Source organism: Urocitellus parryii, chromosome 12 (assembly GCF_045843805.1).
Source record: "Urocitellus parryii isolate mUroPar1 chromosome 12, mUroPar1.hap1, whole genome shotgun sequence".
NCBI lineage: Eukaryota > Metazoa > Chordata > Mammalia > Rodentia > Sciuridae > Urocitellus > Urocitellus parryii.
The window spans coordinates 92,142,499-92,153,866 of record NC_135542.1 but is presented as its reverse complement, the minus strand read 5'-3'; the positions used below and the strand labels follow the sequence as shown (position 1 = coordinate 92,153,866).

The 11,368-nt window shown below is 40.2% G+C and overlaps 1 pseudogene; it reads right to left on the bottom strand.

Annotated features, from left to right (window-relative positions):
• Positions 1–245: 245 nt before the first annotated feature.
• LOC113177595 (centromere protein I pseudogene) lies at positions 246–7,691 on the bottom strand (annotated as a pseudogene).
• Positions 7,692–11,368: the final 3,677 nt, after the last annotated feature.

Here is an 11,368-nt window from a genome sequence, read left to right as displayed (position 1 = left end):
AAAAATCTAAATTATGAAATATAGGTAGCCACACCAAGGCCCTCCTGAGCCATGGACAGAAGGCTGTTCTGAGTACTCCTGGAAGATGGCAGTCTGTTAATGAAATGAATAGGGAAACACAAGTTGAGCCACTTGGCTTCTCTAGAATTGAGAAGGATTTTAAGCCAGCATGTTCCGTTTGAATGTCAACATTCATTTAACTTTTATCAGGGTGGCTGTGCTCTCTGATAAGGGGACAGCTGTGATCATGGCACAGAAGAATTATGAATATTACTTCCTATGAAGACTTCCAAGCCGAGTAACCCTTCTGAGAAGAAATGCTCTCAATACCAGTTCCATTTCTTCCTCCAAAGAGAGCTCATGTTTATTATCCTTTCTTCTGGACTTTCCTGCACCAGAAAAGGAAGCAGCAAAGCTTAATAGAGAAGGGCAGTAGACTAAATTTAAACTATTGTAGTACTTACTACTAGAGGTTTTTCTAGGATTTGGAGGTCAATATATGTTCCTTTCTCAAATGGTTTGCAAGTGCACAGGCAGCCAACCATGGTTGTCAAGTAATGATAAAATTGTTCATAGCTAGATCTTGCTGCTGAAAATGGATTCTGATTTTGCCTTTTGAACCAACTCAGTTTTCTTTGCAGCAAACTTTCACGATACCTGTGCATAATATATCAGAGCTGGTTCAGTATACTGGTACCCAGGCTGAGGAATGCAGAGTCAAAGATCCCAAGAGGAAATAGTACTAAAGGGCGGTCATAATTTACATAGTGTCACATACCTTCTCATAGAAATCCCAAATGAAGTGCAATAAGAAAGTACTGCTACTTTCCAATGATATTGCAGTAGTGGACAGCCATCCTACATAGTGAATTAGTTTAGACACAGAGTTTATGAATCCACCCAAGGTTGTCTCTAGTGGACTGCTTGTCACAGGTTTCATGTGAATGTCCACAGAAAGCCACAGCAGCCAATTTTGCAATGGTTCTTTCAGACTGTGGAGAACACTGCACTTGAAAGAAATGGCTGATGTAAAGAAGAGCTGTACTGGATGGTCAAAAAGAAGAGGCTTCACATCTGAGAAACTACTAAAAGGAATGCAGCTTAGGAACTGAAGGAATTGTGACCAACAACAGAGGCCATCCCAGAGAGGAAGGCTCTTAGACAGGAACAAAACCCTTCCTGTAGGAAGCAGTGGGCCCTCATGATAGTGTCCAGGAAGTTGGGAAAGTCTTATCTCCATGTTCATAAATTTTCATTTTATACTAAATACATTCTTGTTGTAATATTTGCTCAACCAGTGATAGAGAACCCAGTAAGATCAACTCATCTTTGACACAGTTACTATAGGGAAGTAGCAGAGAGTTGTTCAAAATGAGCCCATCTGAGCAGTGGAAAGTCAAACATCTTCACAATCAAAGGCCCTTCCCACCCCAGCGTGAGTCTCTTTTGTGTTCCCTGAATCTCTCACAAATGTGCCTGCTACTGTGCATTTCTTGGAGGCTCTGTGAAGCTAGAGTTTCTGAGACCAACTCCAGGGCCCCCTCTGATGCACATCATGGTAAACCACCACAGCCCTGTTGCAGTGCACTCCTGGTTCTTGAAAAGCTCCAGGTGGAGTACCATTCTCTTCCTTTACTCATGTCTAAAGCAGTTTCTGTCTACTGCTAAGTCCTTCTCACTAAGACTCAGGTTAAATCTACTTCCTTTATGGATTTATTGAGCACTTATTTAGTAATGGATTCTTTTTTGTTTTTTTTTTTTATTAAAGAGAGAGTGAGAGAGGAGAGAGAGAGAGGGAGAGAGAGAGAGAGAGAGAGAGAGAGAGAGAGAGAGAGAGAGAGAGAGAGAGAGAATTTTTTAATATTTATTTTTTAGTTCTCGGTGGACACAACATCTTTGTTGGTATGTGGTGCTGAGGATCAAACCCGGGCCGCACGCATGCCAGGCGAGTGCGCTACCGCCTGAGCCACATTCCCAGCCCCAGTAATGGATTCTTTTAATTGCCTCCATTCAGTGATATCTGCTTCCTCAAAATTCCTAGTGCTTGTATGGTACGTAGTATGAAAATGCTATTTATTTTTTATTGTATGTTTTCCTTCTCTCCAGAGTGATTGGACACTTTTTGTGGACATGTACTCTGTGCCTTACGTATATTTTATATTCATAGGGCCTACCAAAAGTATGTTCTCTAACCTTGATGATATAGGTAATGGCTAGATCTTTCTACTAAATTTAGAATTTGGTATTTCTAACTCTAATATTAATCAGTTCAAGTCAAGGGACTCTGAAAAGTAACCAAATACATAGTCAACAGATCCAAAGTGACTACACTATATAGTCCTTGGTTCCTTCTGTGAAGGATTTGGTACAAAGAAAAACTGACCCTGATTATTTTCTCTGAGAGTCCTGGGAGGTCAAGGAAAAAGAAACAGTCTCAGTTCAGGAAAGAATGAGTTTGTTTGTTTATTTAGGTTTATTTATTTATTTACCACTTTTCCACAGAGAATTCCATGTGTTTCTACTCCCCGAGCAGTGTTGGCACTGGCTGACTGGAGAAACTGTGGACTCAGCTTCCTGGGCACCTGCACATGGCACAATCCATGGATTGTAGGAACTGGACTAGAGAGGGGAGAGTCTGAGACCATGAGGCTGAATCATTCCAAGCAGATCTCACAGCTGCTAGCACTGGGAGAGCAATGCTAAGCCACTGGACTCCCTGCAACTTCAAACACTGAGTGGACATCTCACTCTAATGGCATCAAAAACGTGTTGTAAAGTCTCTTCTGCAGCCTATAGCCAGAGCTCATTAGGAGATGTGATGGTTAATATTAGGTATCAGCTTTACTGCATTAAGGAATAGGAACATGGTAAAGAATTACTTCTGGGTGAGACTTTCAGGGGTGTTCTGAAGGAAATTGATGTGTGGTTGTACAATATGGGTGGGCACAATGCAGTCGGCTTCGGGCCCACATAGGAACACAAGAAAGGCAGATGTAAGTCACTCGTCTTTTTCTGCCCCTAGGAAATAAAAACTGTTCATTTTAGAGGATGGATTCCAAGACTAGCACCAAGTGACTCCTAGATTCTCAGGTCTTTGTACTTGGGATGATAATTATGCCATTAGCTTCCTTGGTTCTGAGGGTTTTGGATGTCAACTGAGCCATATGACCAGCATTGCAGGGTCTCCATCTTGGAAAAAGGCTTCTGTGAGATTTCTCTACTTCTGTAATTATATGAGCCATGTGATCTCTGCCTAGATTTCAGAGTATGTTGCAGAAAGCCTGAGAGCATGGTCAGAGGCATGACCAGGATCAGAGCCACCAAAGACAGTTCCCTTTGGGGCAATGACTTGGCATTGTAGGAGTAGGGCAGCCCCTCAAGACCCTAGAACCAAAGAGCCATCAGCCAACAATTCTAGTCTGGACAAGATGTTAATTGACTTCATGGGTGGTCATTTTAATTTAATCTGAGTAACTGACATTTTCTGTGCTATACTTTTTCATATTTGTGTCCAAACTTGGTTAGGGAAACTTGTCTAGTAATGAATGTTTATAATTACTACTGCCCACTAAACCACTGTTCCTTTCAGTCTAAAACATTGTGCCTCATTTTCATGGCAAGGTATTTAATTTTTTTTTTCAGTAAGGATTAAACCCAGGCATGTTTTACTACTGAGCTACATTCCAAGCCCATTTTATGTTTTTATTTTTGAGACAGAATCTCACTAAGTTTCTCAGGTCCTTGCTCAGTTGTTGAGTTTGGCCTTAAACTTGTGATTTCCCCTGAGTCTCCTGGGACTTTTAAATGACAGGCACCAGGGCCAGCTGAATTTTACTTTATTTTTTTAAACCAGTTTAAGAAACATTATTTTTAGTTCTAGTTATAAGTGAAAACCATTCATATTTCTTGTGCCTCTGATTGTTTGACCACATATCCCAGTTATCAAATGCTTTTGCAGGGGTGCAGTTTGGGGGTAGGGAGGTGATTGGGATTTCACGAAGGTACCACCATATCAGCTTGGAATTTAGATCTTAAAATAACTATTTATTTATATTCAAAAACTAAGCACTCATTTAATAACAAAAGGGCAAAAGTAGTTTTGAATATGGGGGAGAGGCATGGTTCCCAGTTTGGAAGTTTTCTTTCCCTGTGTCTTAAATGCCAGTAATGTTACAATCTTTCCAATTATTCTTGCTGTTAGACTCCAGATTTTCTTGAGAGTTTCATTATTTTCCATAATCTTCAAAAGAAAAGTAGGTATTTGACATGCATTGAATCTGTGATATTCCCTAGCCAGCACTCTCTAGAATGTACAAGCTATATAATTTATCTTGTAATTTAGAGCCAAAGTCAACTGTCTCTTTCTTGTCTTTTCCATAATTCCATGTTACTCCTTCTCAACATTTTTTTTTTTTTTGGTGTGTGTGTGTGGCGGGGGTCAGTCAGGATTACAGTGCTCCCGGGAATCCACCCATTTTCCTTCATTTATTTAGCCACTGTTTCTGTGTTTTCTACTCCAACCCTTCCCTAGAGTTAGTCATCTCTAGGCCAATTCTCTCACATGGTTTCCTCAATATTTAGTTATACAATTTATCTTGTAATTTAGAGCCAGAGTCCATAATTCCATCTTACTCCTTCTCAACATTTTTTTTTTTTTTTGCTTCAGTCATTACTACAATGCCCCTGGGAATCCGCACATTTTGCTTTTTTATGTAGCTACCCTTTGTGTTTTCTTCTCCAACACTTCCCTAGAGTTAGTCATCTATAGGCCAGTTCTCTCACATGGTTTCCTCAATATCTGTTACCAGATCATCCAGTGTGTTTTTTCTGCCAAACATAATTATGTATAAATCAGGTCACATTTCCTTCATAAAACATTCCCTCTAAACCCCTCTCATGGTCATGAAAACCTGGGGAACTTCTAGAGATACAGAGGCACTGCATCTCCCACAAAGCCCCTTGCAAATCCAAAACCTCCCCAAGTTGCCTCATTGGTAAACTGTATTGTGGAGGCTGTGAAAGGAAGCAGCAGGAATCAGCAGAGGGGGCGTTTACAGTAGAGAGCGATGCATCCACAAGTGCTTGGAGTGCCCTTCCTAAAGGCACTCAAGCCCAAATTGCCATTCTCAGGCAAAATCACCTAAGGTTTTAGGTCTTTCAAATGAAATAGCCAGGATAGTGCTGGACCTTGCTGGTCAGGCAACAACCCAAGGATACCAGAACCTTAAATGGCCTTGTGCCCAGTGGACAGTGTAGAGGACATACAGCAGCTGCTCCTTTCAGAATCCCATGCTCAAAATTCCTACTCACCACATCCAAGACCCTTTATCTCCTTTCCTCCAGGATGATGCCTGGCGGCATGCCCACTAACATCCATCTGTCAATTATACTCCCAAGGATTTAGGACCAGGGGTGAGAAGGTGGTGAGTGGGGCTAGAATCAACTTCTGGAAAATCTGACCAATGATGAGCAAGCTCTGCAGCACCTAGCTTTTAAAGGAAAATAGAACCAGAAGAAAGTGGACCCCAGTAGTTAAAAAAAAAGCAGTGACCAAGCTGAGTTGCTTTTTTGTTGTTGTTGTTTTTGCTTTTGGGTAGGTGTTTCCCAAGACATATCCCCTCTGTTACACTCACATAAAACTCATATTCAAAGAGGGATTGCTAATTCAAGTAAACTAGCCGACTTCTTAAACAAATCAGGGATTGTAACCCAGGACATTGTATTTGTTTTCAGCTTGTTTAATTTTCTACACAAAATATGTAGCTTGAGGTATTTCAGAGGGAATAAGTTATTGGTTAGAAGAGAATGTAAGACTGTAAGAATACCTATAAGATGTGTTGAAAGTGTTATGGTGAATTAAGACAGAAGAGGCCAGATACCTAAGGAATTCTCAGGAACCAGATTTATTAATTGCAGGGTTCAGACATGGCTTGAGCCTAAGAATTCTTCCTCTGAAAACAGATGATAGAAATTCCTTTAATTTTCTACCCGGTGGGAGTAGGGTGGGGTGGGGTAGTAGGTTCAAATACCAATGGAGTATCATTCTATCCCCTAGACAGATACAGGTTTCACAAGTTTTTACCAAGAAAACATAAAAATCATTTTTTAATAAGCTTTCAGACTACTCTGTCACATCTTTTGTGTGCAAACCTGACATTTAAAAAAAAGAGGAAATTACCAACCTCAATATCTTCTGCAGACTTCCTGCTGATCTGACAAAGAGAAGCTTAATTATGGCAAGGGTCTTCTGGGTGGGGGTGACTAGCCTGCTTCAATAGTGCAAAAGCAATGGGTTCACAGAGACACCTGCATGATAAAGTTACTGCCCCTGCAACCAGGAAAGGGTGTTTATATACCCAAGTGCAAATAGAGTGCCACATTCTACTTGTAGGTATGCATATGTTTGAATATGTACACACCTTTTTTCCAGTAAGGTTAAGCAGGCCTGCCACAGGAGACTTTGTATGTCACCACCTTGAAAATTTATGCTTTGTTTTAAAGCTTAACTCAGTGGACACTTTCTGAAAATTTATTTGGGAGCTCCCTGGGAGCTTGTTCTATGGTAACTTATTTGTCAAAGTAAAAGATCCAGCTCAGGTGTTACCATATCATCCAGTGTCTTTTTTCTGTCAAACATAATTATGTATATATCTCTTGGGGTTATATTGCCACCCCCAGCCAGAAGACCCTTGCCATAATTAAGCTTCTCTAAAGTGACTGTGTGGTCACTGGCTTTTAAAATGACTGAAAGCACATTGTAGGGCACCCTCCCATCCCCAATACACACTAACATGCATACCAATGCAAGGCTTCACTATTTAACTTATGGATCCCTTGCAGAAGAATTTGGGAAGACACTTGTACACAGCACATAGTAGACCATACCTAAGGTAAACAGTACCCCATCTACTTCTCTGTTGACTCTTTCCCTTCAGAATATGAATATAGTGTTTTGCCTAAAGAAATGGAGGCATTTGAAATACAGGTCAAACAGAGGGCATTAAGTATGGTCCAGGTCCTTGCAGGAGCCAATATAGGACAAAATCCAGTCAATTCAACATTTTGATAAATACTGATTGAATAGCTGTTTCTAGTGTTAGGGATATAACAGTGAATGAGTCCAGCAAGAGGATACTGTTATTGTGCAAGTGCTATTATTGTGGAAGTAGAGCTCCTAGGATAGGAACCAGGCTCATCTGCTCCCATTGAGCATAATCCCCAAAGTAACTCATTTTTCCTAATGTTTTTAAAACATTTTTTTATTTGTAGATGGACACAATATCTTCCTTTAATTTGTATGTGTTGCTGAACATAGAACCCAGTGCCTCACATGTGCTAAGCGAGCGTTCCACCACTGAGGTACAACTCAGCCCCTCCTCAGGCTTTTTAAAGCTCTCTTGGTAAAGCTCAGGTGGGTTTCTCTTCTGCTTCATCTTCAGCATGGTTGGCTTCTCTTCTGCCTTGACTTTATTGCCTGGCTCCTTCCTCTCCTGGGCTTTCCTGGAGTTGTTTTCTCTGTTCCTCTTGGTCTTTTCCTGCTCATGGCCCTTAGCCTTGCTGTTCCTGCTGGATGCAGATTTCTGAGGTTTTCTGTTAGATTGCTTGGCTGTGTGCATAGGGGCCCTACTACTGTCTGCATCCCTGTGAGCAACTTCTCCTCCTAATGTGCACTCTAGGTCCCTGGGCTGCATTTTGGCCTGTGGAGTTCCATCAGGACACTCTGAGGCTTTATGTTTGTTGTTCCTCACTGGATTACAAGGACCCTTTTAGACAGTTGAGTTTTTCCTGCCTCTGATTCACCATGATGGCTCTGGTGTCATTGGATTTTGTTATTGGGAGATTTTCAGGTTGGTCAAAGTCTTTCAAGGAACTGAAAAGCTCAGGAAGGTGAATATCTCCCAGAAGTGCGGTGAGGTCTGCAAAACCACTGCTAGATTTAATCCCATTTTGAAGTGTGCATTGGTCCTCAAGACTCAGGCTGTTCTTTTCCAGATGGATAATTTCAGAGTATGGCTTCTTCTTTTGGTCCGGAGGACCAATGGAGGGCAGAAGCTGATAGATTTCAGGGCTATTTAAAGGGAATAGAGGAGGATCTTGGTTTTTCATGGTAATCTGGCAGGGATCCAGAGGCTTTGAAAGCATGGTTTTAATCTCATTTAGTTTCTTACTCTCTATTTGTTTCTGGCTTTGAGTTGGGGGCGATGCTCAGAAAGTAGTAGAACTCTGGACTGGAGTTATTACAGAAATGTCCCCACATTCAGTTTGTGAGTTCCTTTGGAGTATTTGGCTTTTTCTGTTACTGTAGCAATTGGGGAATTCTGGAGATTGTGGCAGACAAAAGGTCTGACTGGGAGCTTGCAATCCCAAGGAAGCCTCCATCCCTAAGGAAGTTTCCATCACTGCAAAGGAAGGAATAGAGAAAGATCATAAGTAGAATGCTCCCCCTATGCAGAAACACACTAATCAAGAAACCTTCCAACTGTGGAGAAGACATTTCTAGTAGCAGTTTTTAAGAACCATGGACAGACTTCTGTTAGGAGGTTAGGAAGGAAGGAAGGAAGGAAGGAAGGAAGGAAGGAAGGAAGGAAGGAAGGAAGAAAAAATAAATTTTTTACAAAATAGAAAACAAAACAAGAAGTGTAATGTAATTTTAACACTGTGCTTGTTCATCTTCCTCTCAATATTACCCATAACAAGTTAAGGATATGAATGCCAGTAGGTATATACTTCGATTAATGTAAAAATTTTTCTGATAAACATGTCAGTTATAAAGAGGCAAAGAAAATGCTTCAAAATGATTATGTAATTTTATTTGTCCTAAAATTCTAGTTTATAATCATAACAGGAAAATGTTGTCCCTAAAGTCTGAAATTACCATCACCAATAGAATATAATAATAAATTTAAATCTAATTTTTTTGATGGTTACTAGTGCTGGGAAGTGGAACCAAGACTTCATATATATTAAGCATGCCCTTCACCATGGACCTACTCCTCCAACCTACAATAGTTTTTTGATATACAGAAAAACCAAAAAGACTTCACAAAATTATTTTAGATAAATGTGGAATTAGAGATGTGGAACTTGACTTTTTATCCTTCTGTAGGTCTCTCTTTTGCTTCTTAGGCTTAAATACCATTAATGACTCTTTGTATTCTATTTTAGAAAGAAGACTCTTGGAAAGATGAAAAATAGCTTCTGCTCCAAAACTACCTGTCACACAAAGGAATTTGTCCTCTGATACAGGTTAGGGCACATCAGTTTTTTAAAATCCATGTAGTTCAAAAATCATAGTAAAGTAGGACATGGAGAATTCTGATGCCCCTGCCCTGTCTATAACTACTTTCATGACATTTTTATATGAAGAATCATTTCTAAAACATACTTCTAAAATGTTCAAACTGTCAAAATCATCTGTGTTCCAAGAGGCCATAGAGAAACCATATCAGCCAAATGTGACATTCCTGATAAACTGCTTACCCCAGTAATACCCTAATTCAATTCTTAGTTCCCTTGCAAGTTGGTTATTCTAAACATTCTCTAAACCAGCCTCATTTTGTGCAGATCTGGGAAGATTTCATTCTGCACTATCTATTGATTTAAAATCTTTCCTTCTCTTCCATATTCTATCCCAACTAACCTCATTTTTTTTTGAAAACATATCCATGCTGATGTGGCTGAGGTTGTTTCTCAGTATGGAGATCAGTGGTGACTGTTCACTGGCCACCAGCCACTCTGATGACTGATTACTGGTCACTGGTCACTTGTGATAATCCAAATTTGTTTACAACTGCATGGTAATCCTAAGATTCTAGCAGGTGGCGATAAGTTTGGTAGGAGAATGAAGTCACAAAATTGGTCGTTGAAAGTTATGACATAGCCAATAGTGCAGTCAGCCTCCCAAGGAGATGGTGGGATTGGTTGTGGAAAATGACAAGAGAGTTGATTGGGTGAAGAAGGTGATAGGAGAGGTATAATAGAAACTAATGGCTTAGTTCTGAACAGGTGAAACCCTGCAAGAGGGACATAATGGGCTCACCTCATGGCTCCCCTACCCCAGGCTCTTGTGTTAGGGATACCATCTCAGTGTTCCTTCTAAATGTTCATTAAAATCTAATGAAAATTTTATAAATTACGTTTCACAGCATAAGAGGTAATAGTGTATACATTGCTATATTAACAAGTACAGATAATATCTCTGGAGATGGAAGAAAGACATCTAGTTTGAGCAAGTATAGTGGTTCTGGAACCATACAAATTCATCTGATTAGTGAAGTTCCTACAGTTTTCAAGGATTAAGAAAGGGGTTAGTTAAAAAGGGCTGTTTTAGTTTTAGTAGACAGAATACCTTTATGTTATTCATTTAATTTTATGTGGTGCTGAGGGTCAAGCCTATTGCCCACAGATGCTAGGCTAATGTTCTACCACCGATCCACAACTGCAGCCCTAGGGTGAAGGTGAAGTTCCTTGAGTGCATTCTCTGGGGAATGATGTGGTCCAAGATTCTCTGTAGTTTCTTCTTGACTTCTACTTTCTTTGGCCTTGCCTGGGCCAGGTGGGACTAGTAATTCTCTTCTGCTCTCCTTCCCCAACACCTCTTCATTGTAAACATTGTTTCATGAACAAGCCTTGACTCTGCATTCATATACTCATCAATATTACTTTCTTTGGACTCCAGGAGCAAGGGTCTTCTTTTCTGTGAGCTGATTTTTGGAAAAATGAACTCTGAACAATAGAAGCATACTTTAGAGAGGTGGAAGACCCAGCTGACTATAAAATTTTCCTCTTCTTTAACTTATAGTTTGCTGCAGACAGCACCTTTGGTCATGTAGACATCCTGCTATCATGCTCTTTCATATGAGAGGTGCTGAGGATGTTTTGTCTCTTCTTATGTAAGTGGATCCAGTGTGGCAGTTACTGTGACTTCCTCCCCCTTGCCAACAGCCACTATAGAATTTTGAGCTTCTCACATTCTTTGTCTTGTATGCTTGGATTGAAGGCCAGGAGGATAGCTACAATATTAGGAGAACATTAAGAGAGGGTAAATAAAACAGTGGTTAACATGGATTTTTTTAAAATTTTTATTTTTGCCAGAAGCAATTCAACACATTTAGGTCTCATTCTGTGTTAATAAAAGACGCAATAAATTTTTTTTGGGGGGGTGCAGTTTCTGGGAATTTAAACCAGGGAAGCTTTTCGATTACATCATATCCCTAGCCCTTTTTGTTTGTCCTTTGAGACAGGGTCACACTATGTTTCTTAGGGCTTTTCTAAGTTGCTGAGACTCGTCTTGAACTTGTGATTTTCCATCCTCAGGCTTTGATTTTCTGGGATTACTGGCATATTCCACTGAACCTAGCTTGTTCAT